Source organism: Desmodus rotundus, chromosome 2, assembly GCF_022682495.2.
Source record: "Desmodus rotundus isolate HL8 chromosome 2, HLdesRot8A.1, whole genome shotgun sequence".
NCBI classification, from domain to species: Eukaryota; Metazoa; Chordata; class Mammalia; order Chiroptera; family Phyllostomidae; genus Desmodus; species Desmodus rotundus.
This window is the reverse complement of record NC_071388.1, coordinates 58247650-58264873: the sequence shown is the minus strand read 5'-3', so window position 1 is coordinate 58264873 and position 17224 is coordinate 58247650. Positions and strand designations below refer to the sequence as shown.

General features: G+C 36.1%; 1 protein-coding gene across 4 annotated transcripts in view; it reads right to left on the bottom strand.

The window, feature by feature from the left end:
• The window catches only part of RNF13 (ring finger protein 13), a 123213-nt gene that overhangs the window by 3499 nt on the left and 102490 nt on the right, over positions 1-17224 (bottom strand). The window lies entirely within an intron of this gene.

Here is a 17224-nt window from a genome sequence, read left to right as displayed (position 1 = left end):
GTCTTGAGTCAACAGTGGCTTTTTATGTAGTGGCAATGACCATTGTGCCTGCTTTCAACTCATTCCAAAAAGCTCAGGGAACAATTAAATTCAGTGGCCACCTCACACACATGGTAACCTTGGGTGGCACATTAGAAATAAAGCCCACCTCTGGATAGCAACATGGGGACACCAGAAGGAGACGATGGTAAGCAAGGGATCGAGAACCTATTTGAAGAAATAATGACTGAAAACTTCTCTAATCTGGTGAAGGAAAAAAGACACACAAGTCCAGGAAATGCAGACAGTCCCAAACAACATAGACCCAAAGAGGCCCAACCAAGACACATAATAATTAAAATGGCAAAGCTTAAAGACAATGAGAGAACCTTTAAAGCCACAAGAGAAAAGCAGTTACTTACAAGGGAGGTCTCACAAGACTCATCTGATTTCTCAACAGAAACATTTCAAGCCAGAAGGGATTGGCATGAATTATTCAAGGTGATGAAAAGCAAGGTCCAACAGCCAAGGCAACTTTACCCAGCAAGGCTATCATTTAAAATTGAATAAGAGCCCTGGTTGGTGTGGCTCAGTGGATTGAGCACTGGCCTGTAAGTCACAGGGTCATTGGTTCAATTCCTCATCAGGGCACATGCCTGGGTTGCAGTCCTAGTGCAAGAGGCAACCAACCAATGTTTCTCTTGCACACTGATGTTTTTCTCTCCCTCTTTCTCCCTCCCTTCCCCTCTCTCTAAAAGTAGATAAAATATTTACAAAAAAATAAAAATAAAATTGAAGGAGAAATAAAGAGCTTCCCAGACCAAAAAAAAGCTGAAGGAGTTTGTTACCACCAAACCGGTATTGCAACAAATTTTAAAGGGCTTGCTTTAAGAAAAAGAAGAAAGGGGAAGAATTTTAAAAAATAAAATGGCAATAAATACTATCAATAAGCACTTTCTGTGTAATTGGCTTAAATGCTCCAATCAAAAGACATAGGGCAGCTGAACGGCTAGGAAAACAAGATCCGTATATATGCTATATCCAAGAGACCCACCTCAGAACGAAATACAGACTTAAAAGTAAAGGGTGGGAAAAAGATATTTCATGCAAATGGAAAAGGAAAAAGAGCTGGGGTAGCAATACTTATATCTGACAAAACAGACTTTAAAGCGAAGGCCATAGTAAGAGACAAAGAGGACACTACACAATGCTAAAGGGAACAATCCAACAAGAAAATAAAACCCTAGTACATATTTATGTACTGAACATATAAGCACCTAAATATGTAAAGTAAATATTGATGGTCATAAAAGGAAAGACTGGCAGAAATACAGTGATAGTAGGGGATTTCAATGGATGGATGGATCTCTTACAGACAAAATCAGCAAGAAAATGGCAGCCTTAAATAACACATGAAGTCAGATGGATTTAATTGATAACTTCAGAGCATTTCACCCCAAAACAGTATATATATTATTTTCAGGTACACACAGAACATTTTCTAGGATAGACCATATGTAAGGACACCAAACGAGTCTCAGAAAACTTAAGAAGATTGAAATCATATCAAGCATCTTCTCTGACCATAATGCTAGGAACCAAAAATCAATCAGGAAGAAACTGAAAAATACACAAAGACATGGAAGCTAAATGACATGTTATCAAACAATGAATGGGTCAACAATGAGATTAATGAAGTAAAAATGAGAATACAACAACCCCAAATCTGTGAAACACAGGGAAAGCAGTTCTAAGAGGGAAATTCATAGCATTTTGGCCTATCTCAACAAACAAGAAAAAACAATCTAACTTTACACTTAAAGGAACTTTAAAAAGAACAACGAAGCCCAAAGTCAGTACAAGGAAGGAAATAATAAAGGTCAGCGCAGAATAAACAAGATAGTGTAAAAAAAAAAGGTCAATGAATCCAAGAGCTGGTTCTTTGAAAAAATAAACAAGGCTGACAAACCTTTAATCAGACTCATCAACAAAAAAAAAGAGAAAGGACCCTAATAAATCAGAAATGAAAGAGGAGAAATAACTGACGCCAAAGAAACACAAAAGATTATAAGAAAATACTATGAGCAACTATATGCCAACAGACTGGACAACCTGGATGAAATAGATAAATTCCTAAAAACATCCAATCTTCCAAAAATAAATCAGGAAGAATCAGAGAATCTGAATAGACACATTACACCTAGTCAAACTGCAACAGCAATCAACTGCCAACAAAAGCTCGGGACCAGATAACTTCACAGGTGAATTTTATCAACCATTCTGAGAACTAACACCTTTCCTCAAGTAATATTCCAAAAAATTCAAGAGGAAAGATTCTCAAATTCATTTTATGAGGCTAGCATTATCCAAATTCCAAAACCAGATAAAGACACTACAAAAAAAAAAAAAAGAATTATAGGCCAATATCCTTGATGAACATAGATGCTAGAATCCTCAATAAAATATTAGAAAACTAAATAAAGCAGTACATCAAAAAGATCATGCACCATGATCAAGTGGGATTTACTCCAGGAATGCAAGGTTGGTACAACATTCACAAATCAATATATGTGATAAACCACATAAACAACACAAAGGATAAAAACCACATGATCCTATCAATACATGCAGAAGAAAACATTTGATAAACTCCAGCACCCATTTATGATAAAAACTCTCAGTAAGGTGGGAATAGCGGGAACTAATTTAAACATAATAAAGGCCATAATATATAACAAACCCACTGCCAGCATCACACTCAATGGGCAAAAACTAAAAACATTCCCCTTAAGAATGGGAACCTGACAGGGATGTCTGCTTTCACCTCTCTTATTCAACATAGTACTGGAAGTCCTAGCCACAGCAATCAAACAAAAAGAAATAAAAGGCATCCAAATTGGAGAGGAAGAAGTAAACTTATCATTATTTGCAGATGACAAGATACTGTACATAGAGAACCCTAAATATTCCATGAAGAAACTACTAGAACTGATAAATGAATTCAGTACAGTAGCAGGATACAAAATTAGTAAACAAATCAGTTGCATTTTTATATACCAAAATGACCTATAGAAAGGGAAATTAAGAAAACAATCCCATTGACAATTGCTTCAAAAAGAATAAAGTACCTAGGAATAAATTTAACCAAGGATGTAAAAGACCTGTTCTCAGAAAACTGTAGGACGCCAAAGAAAGAAAATGAAGATACAAATAAGTGGAAGCACATACCAAGTTCATGGATAGGAAGAATCAACATCATTAAAATGTCTGGACTACCCAAAGCAATCTATAAATTCAACACAATTTCTATCAAGATACCAATGATGTATTTCACAGAACTAGAACAAATATTTCAAAAATTTACATGGAACCACAAAAGGCCCTGAATAGAAACAGTGATCTTGAGAAAGAACAAAGTTTGAGGAATCAAACTACTTAATATCAAACTATATTATAAGGTCATAGTAATTAAAATAGCATGGTACTGGCATAAAAACAGACACATAGATCAATGGAACCGAATAGAGAGACCAGAAATAAAACCACACTTTTATACTTAATATTTGACAGAGGCAGCAAGCACATACAATGGGCTAAAGATAGTTTATTCAATAAATGGTGTTGGGAAAATTAGACAGAATTGCCCACAAAAGTGAAACAAACCACCTTCAGATGCCACACTCAAGAATAAATTCAAAGTGGATTAAATTAGGCTTAAATGTTAGACTCCAAACCATAAAAATCCTGTAAGAAAAGATAGGCAGTAAAATCTCAGAAATTGCAATATTTTTTTCTGCTATATCTCCTCAGGCAAGGGAAACAAAAGGAAAAGTAAACAAATGGGACTACATCAAACTAAAAAGTTTTTGCACAGCAAAGAAAACCATCAACAAAAAAAATCCATTGAATGGGAGAACATATTTGCCAATACATCTGATAAAGGGTTAATATCCAAAATTCATCAACAACTTAATAAAACTCAGCACCAAAAAAACAATCCAATTAAAGAATGAGCAAAGGGGCTGAACAGACACTTCTCCACAGAAGATACACAGATGGCCAACAAACATAAAAAAAGATGATCAATGTCACTAATCATCAGAGGAATGCAAATTAAAACCACAATGAGGTATCACTTCACACCTGTCAAAATGGCTATCATCAATAAATCAACAAACAACGTGTTGGTGAAGATGTGGAGAAAGCAGAACCCTCGTGCACTGTTGGTGGGAATGCAGATTGTTACAGCCACTGTAGAAAGTTGTATGGAGTTACCTCAAAAAATTAAAAATAATTGCTTTATGACCCAGTGACTTCACTTCTGGGAATTTACCACATTCTGGGAAGAAACACAGAACACTAATTTGAAAGAATATAAGCACGCCTATGTTTGTTGCGGGATTATTTACAATAACCAAGATTTGGAAGCATCCAGTGTCCATCAGTGGGAAAGTGAATAAAACAACTATGGGTTTCTCTCCCTCTCTCCCTTCCTTCCCCTCTTTCTAAATACATAAAATCTTTAAAAAAAAAAAAAAAGTCTTAGGGAAAAAAAAGCCCTGACTGGTGTAGCTCAGTGGACTTAGTGCTGGCCTGCGAATCAAAAGGTCACTAGTTTGATTCCCAGTGAAGGCACATGCCTGGGTTGCAGGCCAGATCCCCAGCTGGAGGTATACAAGAGCAGTGTATTGATGTATCTCTCACACATTGATGTTTCTCTCCATCTCTTCTTCCTTCCATCCCCTCTGTCTAAAAATAAATAAATGTGTGGGGTTTTTTTTAAGGTCCTTTAGAAAAAAAACCAACTATTGGACATTTACACAAGGAATACTACTTGGCCATAAAAAAAAAACCTTACCCTTTGTGACAGCATGGATAGACCAGGAGAACAAATAAGCCAGCCAGATAAAGACAAATACAATATAATTTCACTCATATGTGGAACCTAATGAACAAACTGAACTAACAAGGAAAATAGAGACAGACTCATAGATAGCAGGCTGACAGCTCTGGGGGTAGCTAGGTGGTTTGGGAGGTGGAGAGGTTACAAAGAAAAAGGGCTCATGGGTATGGACAACAGTGTGGTAATTGTGGGGGAGGCTGAGTGGATGGAGGTAGAAGAGGGTATAAGGGGGATAAATGGAAATGAAAAATATATAATAAAAAAATAATAAAATCAATTTTAAAATATGTGATCTATAAAAGGCTATATGGCTTTTTTTTTTTAGTCCCTGAATCGAATCTTTCACCTATAAGTATTACCTTGGAAAATCTCAATGATTAAGCTATAAAAGAAAAATCCCTGCTACCTTGAAATTTCAAATATGAAACCTATTTTTTAAATCATTTTTATCCCAGGGATCTACCTCCTTAATACTGCTGGAGTAGGGAGATAGCTCCCGTAAGGATTTTTCATCCTCTGTGAAACATGGTACATCGTAACCAATCCTTATAGTTACAGACTTGGAGAAATGCATTAACTGAATAACACAGGAAACCACAATTTCAATTGAAGAGTGGTTTTGAGGAGATACAAATTTATAAATGAGTAATATTATAAGCAAGTTTGCTCCTTTAGAACCAAGAAAACAACTAAAAGGCCATTATTATTTCATATGTGCTAGAAATGGCTGCCAATATTTAAATCATTTAAGTATTAATCACATTTCTAAAAGACCTGCCAAGGTGAAGATCAATAAGGTAATAAGGAATATTTAAGATAACCATGTTCCCAAAGTATGGTAAAATGTATGGGAGTGCTGACCAGCTTTTGTGGTGGGGCCTCAAGTTAGTGGTCTCTGTAGGTGTGAGTACAGGCTACACCTATGGGAGGGTTCCAAAAGTCAAAATCGTTTTGGTTTGTTGACGAATATTTCCAAATTATTACAGATTCCCCTAACACTAACATTTCCATTACGTTGTAAGCCTATATGAATTCTTTTAAGACTTCCATGGTTTGGTGCTGTAACTTACTGGAGTGATGAGTACTCATAGAAGTGTTCTATATTCCCTTCATGTTTTCAATCATCTAATAGTTGCATCTATAACTATAAGAAAATTGCAACAATTAAATTGGGATTTTTTCTATTATTATCTATGCATACTTTTTTCAAAACCATTACAGTATACTAGAACATGCATAACAAATAATCCTCTTTCTGTTACTTTAAATGCCAAATCTCAACCAAAACATTCTAAGACAAAAATGTAACTAACTTAAAATCTTACGGTTATTAGAAAGAAACTGCAAGTGTAATATTTATAAAGTTACATATATTTAAGCTGCTTTATGATTTTGGCAATCTCTTATTTCATCATAGAAATGTTTAATAATTTTGATGACACTAATATATTATTTATGATTTTAAGGGCTTGTTTTGTTTTTGTAATAATAATAATAATTACTACCATCTGTTGACTGGTTGCTGTGTACCGGGCACTGTTATAAGCATTTTTCATACGTTAATTTACACCTCCCATTCATCTAATGAAGCAGGTATTGTTAGTCACATTTACACACGAAGGGATGCATATACAGAGGTTATGAAACTTGCACAAGTTCACACAGTCAGTAAGTGGGTCATCCAGAATTCCAGCCCAGGTCTGTCAGACTCCAAAGTCCATGTATGTGCGGTGTTATCTTGTAGTACATGCACTGAGACTTTCACAATTAAATAACCCCCAATGATTCATAGTGTATTAAGGGTGAGAGGTTAAGAAATACTTTTAAGCGGCCACTTGTTGGAAATTAAAATGTTTCCAATTCATAAACCAAACACTCTTTTGGTCTTCAGATTGTCACACAAGGAAAAGGGATGAAGATTTTTTTTCAGCCCTATCTCCCATAGTTTCCTATTTGTATAAACTGTTCAGCATGCTACCAAATACAGCTATATTCTGTAAGTTTAATTAAGAGTCAAACATTTCTTATACATTCTGATGATGAAATGATAGTGGCCTGCGCAATAAGTAAACAAATGACTCCACTGAAGGAAAGAACATTATGTTGGCAGGTTTTTTTGGTGGGGAGCAGTTTGTGGTAATTACTTCACTAATTGAGAGTCAGAATAAAAAGGACTGCCTTAAAGACTATAAATAAATCCATATAACCAACTTAAAACCCAAGCCTAAGCATTGGTATCAGCACTGACCAAATTACAATTGGGGTAATTTTCTTATCTTTAATTTTTTTTAAATATTGATTTAGAGAGAGCAAAGGGGTGAGGGAGAGAGAAACATCAATTTGTTGTTCCACTTATTTACGTATTCATTGATTGAGTCAAACCCGCAACCTTGGCATATTGAGACACAACTGAGCTACCTGGCCAGGGCCAGTTGGTTAATTTTTTTCTAAAAACCTAACTTTTCCCTGTATTCTAAATAGATATTATATATTAGCCTTTATTGGTTATAACTTGAATGCATTATGCAGATAAACTATAATTGCACCCAAAATCTTTCTGAATAGAAAACCAGATAGATTCAAAGATTCATTATCCTGAAGTGAAAAATCAAAGTTAAATGGACTTTAGAATGGTAAATATCATGAGACCTCAAGTACTTTAAAAGCACTTCCTTGTACTAACTACTGAAGTTTTCATGTTCTTTCATTATCCTTTTCAGGCCACTAGAAAATTGGTATACAATACTCTTCCACAGCCAACTTACAACCTCAAGTTTATGTACATCCTTAAATATTTTGCGATCTAATTCAATGATTATTTTTCTTTTGTTTCACATAAAGGAATTTATACAAAAAGACTTGAATAGCCTCAGGTATACTCAGGGTTTAAAGTAGAGGAAGTTTTGCACCTACATATTTTTTAATAAAACAGAATTTCTTCTAGATGACTTCTGCCTATTGACTAGATTGGGCTAATATGTATTACAACTCTCATGTTGCAAAGGGGACTGTAAAAAGAATCAAATATATATAAGATAAGGACTTTTAAAAAACAATTATAATACTGTTACACACCTAACAAAATGAACACTAATTTTTTACTATCATCCAATACCCAAAGCATATTCAAATTTCCTCAATCGTCTCAAACCTGTCTTTTTACAGTTGATTTACTCAAACTAGGATCCAAATACTGCATCCGATGTTTATATGTTTGGATGATGACTTCTAAGTCTCTTTTAATCTAAAAGAGTCCTGCCCTCTTTGTATAGTTTGTTGTTAAATAAACTGGATGATTTGTCCTGTAAATGTATCTACGTTTTGGATTTGGGCGATTGCATACGTGACTGTTTCTTAAGACGGCTGGAGCATTACATTAATCATTCTATGTTCAGATCAAAAATTCTACTGGCTCAATTGTACCTTTATGCTAATTAGGGGGGGAAACCCACACTTCCTTAAGGCACTTTATTGCTATCTGCCAAAAAAATAATTATCACAAATATAAAAACCTCTGATGAGGAAGAATGAATGCTAACTTCCCAGAGCTGTACAATGCACAACCTGTGTGACTGTATGTTGCAGCCTGGATTCAGAATTCTTGGCAAATAACTTCCCCCAAGTAAGAAGAGGTGGGTGGCCGTTCCTTTTTGATAACTGGATTAATTCAGTCCTTAAACTGAAAAGGCATAAAGATCATCAGTTTTCAACACTGTCATCATCATTACACAGTGGTGAGGTGAACAGGCTTTTCATACTCGAAGACCATGTACACCAAGCATCTTGACTGAGAAAAAAAAATTAAGAAAGGTTTTGGCAAAGGAATAACTTTAAAAAATTTAAAATAGTCTCCAGTTCTATGTTCATGTGGAAACCATTTTGATTTTATCCTTTCCATATTGATGACAAAAAGTATGACTTTTTTAGACAATAACTATCAAAATGTATTTAGTCTGCCATTTTTAAGAGGAAATTAATCTATTTAATGATTGGTTCTAAATTTCTCATAATTTGGTTTACAGTGGAATAATCAAAGGTATGCTGAGAACAAAGCTTATACTATCCAATCAATGCAAATTAAAAACTACTGTCGGTGGATACAATAGAGGGTATTTTAGCAGAGGTATGGTATCTGACAGCTGATGGTTAGTTTAATATTTTTAGGACCAGGGTAACTGAATTTAAGTGGTTTATGATTTAATACAATTTGGAGCAATGAGCAATTATCTGAGTTCCTACTAAGTGCCATGCTAAGTATGAATGTTCCTTAGAAACTAAAAATAATTATGCAAAGAAAAATATCTTTAAGATGTAAACTAATAAATAATTTAAATATGTGAGGCCTATCTCATTTTATGTATTAGGAATTCACAAAAAGTTACATTACACGTTTCCTTCTTGATACAGATTCACTCTTGCATCCCCAATGTTTAGGTAGAATGCTACCTCTAGAGCACAGCAAGAGTCCAGTATATATTTACTTAATGCGTGAATAGTTGTTTAAGTCTGAAATTTACTGTGTAAGTTAATGTATAAGTTACTTAAGGACAGTATTTTTTAAAATACTGTATTTAAAAAATGTATTTTTTAAAAGCAGTTTGTATAAATCAGTAATATTAACAAATAGTTCTGTTAGTACTAAAATACTATATGAACACCTCAGATAAGGTGTGATCAGACCTAAAACTTTTTAAGGATCCTGGATTGTCATGGCAATTTGTAAAGTAACAGGAGTTCTTATATGTTTCTTGTAGGAAAATTGGTACAAACATTTTGGAGATCAATTTAGCATAGTGCACTAAATTTGATGATACATATACTTTATGACTTAGTAGTTTCGCTCATAGATAAACAAATGACCTTAGAGAAACACACATGTATAACCAAGGTGCTATGAAAAAGAACAAGAAGGGTGGGGGAAATGGTGGAGACTTCCAGTTACTGGTCTGGCATGTTAAGGAGCTCAGAAGTTGTCAGTCCTGTACTCACAAAGAAAAAGCTGAACAACCTGAAAACCAACAACTCTTCTTAGATCTATTGAAGGATTGAGTACCCAGGGAAAACTGCTGCCCCCAAATTGGACAGATTGGCTGATATAATTACAATGTACTGGAGCAGAAGCCCAGGAGCAAACAACTCTTGAGACCCAGAACCAGGGTAGAAAAACATAAACCGTTAACTGGTAAGTTGCTAGAGGTTCAGTGTGGACAAGTTTGAGATTGAAAAAAATCTATTGGAGGTTTTCTTGTACAGCCTGGAAGGAGCTTAGAAAGTTACCATTCTGCCCTACCGAGTAAAAAGCTAAGGAAACTAAAAAAATCAACAATACCTGTTGGATCCATCCGAGAAGGGTAAACTACTGCCGTGGATGGACCTAGAGGGTATTAAGCTAAGTGAAATAAGTTTGAGAAAGAGAAATATTGTATGATTTCACTTATATGTGGAATCTTAAAAAATGTATACAAAATAAATAAAACAGATCCATAGATATAGAGAACAAGCTGATGGTTGCCAAAGGTGTATGGGGTGAGGGAATGGGAAGAAAAAATAAGTACTGTTAAAAGAATACCCAATGGATTAAAATAGAGCACAGAGAGACAACATGTGCTCTATTCATAAAAAATGATTCATAAAAAATAATACCAAAGAGAAACTATGAAGAAGAACCAAACAAGTTCTGGAACTGAAAAATATAATACTTGAATTGAAAATTTAATATAGGGATTCAACAGCAGACCTTACCGAGCAAAAGAAACAATCAGCAAATTTTCAGACAGAACTTTTGGAATTACTGAGGCAGTAAAACAAAAATAGAATGAAAATAATTATGAATTCCTAAGGAACCCATGGGACACCATCAAGCTGAACAACATGCATTTTGGTTGTCTTCCACAGCTGATCCTCCACAGATGGCAGACATTGGTGGTAAGTGGTCACAGAGAGCCAGGCCTTGCAGCTGACTGGCCTGGGTAAATCCCTCTCATTGACCTGACAACAGCATCCAAGGTTTAACTACAAGAGGAGATTGTACTCAGCCTAAACAAAGGGCACACCTCAAATACACAGCTTGGGTGAGAGGGGAGGCTGTACCACTGGATCCTATAGGACACCTACTACATTTGTCCACACTACCAAGACACGGAGTTAAAGCAGCTCTACCTAAGACACGGGGAGACTGCCAAAACGAGAAGACAAAGAAACATGGCCCAAATGAAAGAAAAGATCAAAACTCCAGAAAAAGCTAAATGAAATGGAGATAAGCAATCTATCAGATGCAGAGTTCAAAACATTGTTTATAAGGATGCTCAAGGAACTTAGGGCCTCAGGAGCATAAAAAAGACCCAGTCAGACACAAAGGATATTTCTAATTGAAATAAAGAAGAATTTACAGGGAAACAACAGTGGAGTGGATGAAGCTGAAAATGAAATTAATGATTTGAAACATAACAAAGCAAAAAATAAACGTGCAGAACATCAAGAAGAAAAAAGAATCCAAGAAAATGAGGATAGTATAAACAGCCTCTGGGACAACTTCAAGAAGTCCAACATTCACTTCATAGGGGTGCCAGAAAGAGAAAGAAAGAGCAAGAAATTGGAAATCTATCTGAAAAAATAGAGAAAGAAAACTTCCCTAATTTGGTGAAGGAAATAGACGTGCGAGTCCAGGAAGCTCAGAGTTCCAATTATAATGATTGCAAAGAGGCCCACTCCAAGACACATCATAATTAAAATGCCAAAGGTTCAGGATAAAGAGAGACTCTTAAAAGCAGCAAGAGAAAAGAAGTTAGTTACCAGATGGATGCCAGATGGAAGGGCAGAGGGGGAGAATGGGTGAAGAGGTGAGGAGATTAAGAAGTACAAATAGGTAGCTACAGAATAGCCATGGGGATGTAAAGTTGAGTATAGGAAATGGAGTAGCCAAAGAACATATGACCCATGGACATGAACAACGTGGTGGGATTGCCTGAGGTAGTAGGGGGCACTGGGTGGAAAGGGGAAATGGAGGAAAAAATCAGGACAATTGTAATAGTATAATCAATAAAATATAAGTAAAAAAATACTAAAGCAAATAAAAATTTCTTCCTAAGAAAAGGAGAATTTAACACCTTGACAGATTAAAAACAAAGAAAAAACAACAACAAAAAACTGTTCATCACCACTAGTGGGTTGCTACAAGAAATGTTGAGGATAGTCCTACAAGTTGAAGCAAAAGGACAATTAATAGCAATACAAAACCATATGAAAATATAAAATTCCCTGGTAAAAGTAAATAATACACAGTCAATTATGGAATCCTATAGTACTGCAACTTAGAAGAGTGAATCACATAAATCTAGTATAATACATTTTCTTATAAAGTAATTATTAATCAATGTCAATAGATATATGCAATATAAAAACAATTTGTATAAAGAACTCACACGACTCCACTCCAGGAAGACAAACAACCCAATTAAAAAATGGGCAAAGGACTTGAACAGACACTTCTCCAAGGAAGACATACAGAGGGCCCAGAGACATATGAAAAATGCTCAGCATCACTAGCCATCAGAGAGATGCAAATTAAAATCACAATGAGGTACCATCTCACACCAGTCAGAGTGGCCAACATAAACAAATCCACAAACAAATGTTGGAGAGCATGCGGAGAAAAGGGAACCCTAGTGCACTGTTGGTGGGAATGCAGCCTGGTGAGGCCACTGTGGAAAACAGTATGGAATTTCCTTAGAAAACTAAAAATGGAACTGCCCTTTGACCCAGCAATTCTGCTGCTGGGATTATACCCTAAGAACCCTGAAACACCAATCCAAAAGAACCTGTGCACCCCAATGTTCATAGCAGCACAATTTACAATAGCCAAGTACTGGAAGCAACCTAAGTGCCCATCAGCAAATGAGTGGATCCAAAAACTATGGTATATTTACACAATGGAATTCTAAGCAGCAGAGAGAAAGAAGGAGCTTATACCCTTTGCAACAGCATGGATGGAACTGGAGAGCATTATGCTAAGTGAAATAAGCCAGGCGGTGAGGGACAAATACCATATGATCTCACCTTTAACTGGAACATAATCAACAGAAGAAAAAAGCAAACAAAATATAACCAGAGACATTGAAGTTTAGAACAATCTAACAATAGCCAGGGGGGAGTGGGGTGGGGACAGTGGGAAGAGGGGATTACAGAACTACTATAAAGGACACATGGACAAAATCAAGGGGGAGGGTAGAGGTGGGGGATGGAGGTGGGTTCAGCTGGGGTGGGGTGGAGGGATGGGGAGAAAAGGCATACAACTGTAATTGAATAACAATAAAAATTAAAAAACACAATTGTGTACTCAATAACAAAATGAGAGGAAGCAGAGATGTAAAGGTGTACTTTCTATATATTATTGACATTATCAATTTAAAAGATTGTATAATTTGAATTATTTTATGTAATTGCAATGGCAGCCACAAAGAAAATATCAAAAGAATATACACAAAGGCAAATGAGAAGAAAATCAAAACATGTCACTACAAAAAGATCAACAAAACACAAAGATAGCAAGCGAAGATGCAAAAAAAGCTAAAAGACAGAAAACATGGCAATAGTAATTACTTTAAATGTAAATGGATTAAATGCACCAATTAAGGACACAAATTGTCTGAATGGATAAAAAAAAAGAGATCCAAGTATATACTATTTACAAAAATAGTCATTTTTACATCTAAAGACACATATAGGGTACAACTGAAAGGGTGGAAAAAGCTATTCCATGTTAATAGGAGCCTAAAGAGAGCAGCAGGGACCACACTTATTCAGACAAAATATTGGGCTAGCCAAGAAGTCTGTTTTTTTCCAAAAGATGGCTCTAGTAGCGCTTAGTTGTCTTTAACTTCATTTGAAACAATTTTATTGACTGTGTTGTTACAGCCATCATATCAGTGTGCATTTTTAAAAAATCATCAAAAGTGAAATAATACCAACTACCTTCTTCAAAACAAGGGAATGAAACTAGAAATCATTAGAAGAAAAACAGGAATATCCATAAATGTGGATAATGCACCTTAAATAACTAATGGTTAAAAAAAGGACTCTCAAAGAAATTTAGAAAATATCTAGAAACAAATGAAAACAAACACATGACATACCAAAACTTATGGGACACAGAAAAAGCAGTAATAAGGGACATTTACAGCAGTAAATGCTTATATTTTAAGAAGATCTTAAATCAACAACTTAACCTAATATCTCAAGGAACTAGAAAAGGAAGAACAAACTAAACCTAAAGTTAGCAGGAGGAGAGAAATAGTCAAGATTAGAGCAGAAATAAATGAAATAGAAAATAAAAAAGAATAGAAAAAAACCAATGAAAATGAAAGTTGGTTTACTGAAAAGATCAACAAAATTGACAAACTGTTAGAGCAAATAAAAAGAGAAGACTCATAGCTAAAATTATAAATGAAAGAAGAGACACTACAACTGATGTCACAAAAATAAAAAGGATTAAAAGAGACTTCTATGAACCAATTATATGTCAACAAATTATATAACTGAGAAAATATTGATAAAATCCCAGAATTGTAAAACCTACCACGATTGAATTATGAAGATATAAAAAATCTGAACAGACAACAACTAGTGAAGAGATTGAAGTAGCAATCAAAAAGCCTCCCAACAAAGAAAAACCCAGGACTACATGGCTTACTGGTAAATTATACCAAGTACTTAAAGAAGAATTAACACAGTTCCGGCCAAGATGGAGGCGTAGGTAGACCCACTGGACCTCCTCGCACAACCAAAAGAAGGACAACAATTTAAAAACAAAAAACAACCAGAACTGACAGAAAACTGAACCACACAGAAGTCCGACAACCAAGGAGATAAAGTAGAAACATTCATCCAGACTGGTAGGAGGGGTGGAGACAGGCAGCTGGGGTGGAGAGGACATGCGGCAACGGATGGACCCAGAGACATTGTGGACTGTAGGACAAACGGGGCAGGCAGTGCAACCGCAAGCAGCCCCCTCGGCCCCACATTCGCACAGAGATAAACTGGGAGGAACAGAGGGGGAGCAAAACAGACTGCACAACCCAGGGTTCCAGCTCAGAGAAATAAAGCCTCAAACCTCTGATTGAAAACACCCGTGGGGGTTGAGGCAGTAGCAGGAGAAACTCCCAGCCTCACAGGAGAGGTCGTTGGAGAGACCCACAGGGGCCTAGAGTGTGCACAAGCCCATCTACCCACCCAGGAATCAGCACCGGAGGGGCCCAGTTTGATTGTGGGTAGCAGAGGGAGTGACTGAAATCCAGCACAGAGTGAAGCAAGCGCCATTGCACCCTCTTGGACCCTCCCTCACTTACAGCATCACAGTGCAGCAACCAAGGTTACCCTGCCTCAGTGAACACCTAAGGCTCCACCCCTTTACATAACAGGCACGCCAAGACAAAAAAAAAAATGGCCCAAATGAAAGAACAGATCAAAGCTGCAGAAATAATTCAACTAAGCAACGAAGAGATAGCCAACCTATCAGATGCACAGTTGAAAACACTGGTAACCAGAATGCTCACAGAATTGGTTGAATTTGGTCGAAAACTAGATGAAAAAATGAAGGCTATGATAAGAGAGACAAATGAAAATGTACAGGGAACCAATAGTGATGGGAAGGAAACAGGGACTCAAATCGATGGTGTAGACCAGAAGGAAGAAAGAAACATCCAACCAGAAAAGAATGAAGAAACAAGAATTCACAAAAATGAGGGGAGGCTTAGGAAGCTCCAGGACAGCTTGAAACGTTCCAACATCCGAATTATAGGGGTGCCAGAAGGAGAAGAGGAAGAACAAAAAATTGAAAACTTATTGGAACAAATAAGGAAGGAGAACTTCCCTAATCTGGCAAAGGAAATAGACTTCCAGGAAGTCCAGGAATCTCAGAGAGTCCCAAAGAAGCTGGACCCAAGGAGGAACACACCAAGGCACATCATAATTACATTAGCCAAGATGAACCAGAAGGAGAGAATCTCAGAAGCAGCAAGAGAAAAGGACACAGTTACCTACAAAGGACTTCCCATAAGACTGTCAGCTGATTTCTCCAAAGAGACCTTGCAGGCAAGAAGGGGCTGGCAAGAAGTATTCCAAGTCATGAAAGGCAAGGACTTACATCCAAGATTACTCTATCCAGCAAAGCTATCATTTAGAATGGAAGGGCAGATAAAGTGCTTGTCAGATAAGGTCAAGTTAGAGGAGTTCATAATCATCAAGCCCTTATTATATGAAATGTTACAGGGATTTATCTAAGAAAAAGAAGATCAAAAATAATAACAGTAAAAATGACAGCAAACTCACAGTTATTAATGACCACACCTAAAACAAAAACATAAGCAAACTAAGCAAACAACTAGAACAGGAACAGAATCACAGAAATGGAGATCACATGAAGGGTTATCAATAGGGGAGGGGGAGGGGGGGAACGTACAAAGAATAAGTAGCATAAATGATAGGTGGAAAATAGACAGGGGGAGGGTAAGAATAGTGTAGGAAATGTAGAAGCCAAAGAACTTATAAGTATGACCCATGGACATGAACTATAGGGGGGAATGTGGGAGGGAGGGGGTGGGCGGGATGGAGTGGAGTGAGGGGGGGGGAATGGGACAACTGTAATAGCATAATCAATAAATATATTTAAAAAAAGACTTACTGTAAGGCTACAATAATTAAGACAGTATGGAATTGGTGAAAGAAGAGACATATAGATAAATGGGGCAAAACAGGAAGTCCACAAGTAGATCTGCACAAATAGTTAATTGCTCTTTGACAATAGAGCAAGGGAGAAAAGTCATTTTAAACAAATGGTCCCAGGACAAGCAAAAAAAAAAAAAAACAATCTAGATAAAAGAGAGCATTATCAAAATAATAAAGGGCATTTTGAAAATTGTATAGCTAATATCCTACTACTGAAAGCTTTATTCCTAAGTTTGGAACAAGACATGGGTGTACACTTTCACCACTGGTATTCAACATTGTATTGGAAGTTCTACCCAGAGCAGTTAGATAAGAAAGAGAAATTAAAGGAATCCAAAGTGGAAGAAATAAAACTATGTCTATTCAGAGATGACATGATCCTACACATACAAAATCCCAAAGAATACACAAGAAAGGTACTAGAGCTAATAAATTCAGCAAAGTTTCAGTCTACAAGATCAACATATAAAAATTAGTTGGGATTCTTTATAAACCAGCAATAATCAGTACAAAAAAGGAAATTAAGAAATCAATTCCATTTGTCATAGCATTTAAAATAAATAAAATACCTAGGAAATCATCTAACAAGGAAGGTGAAAGATTTGTACACTGACAACTATA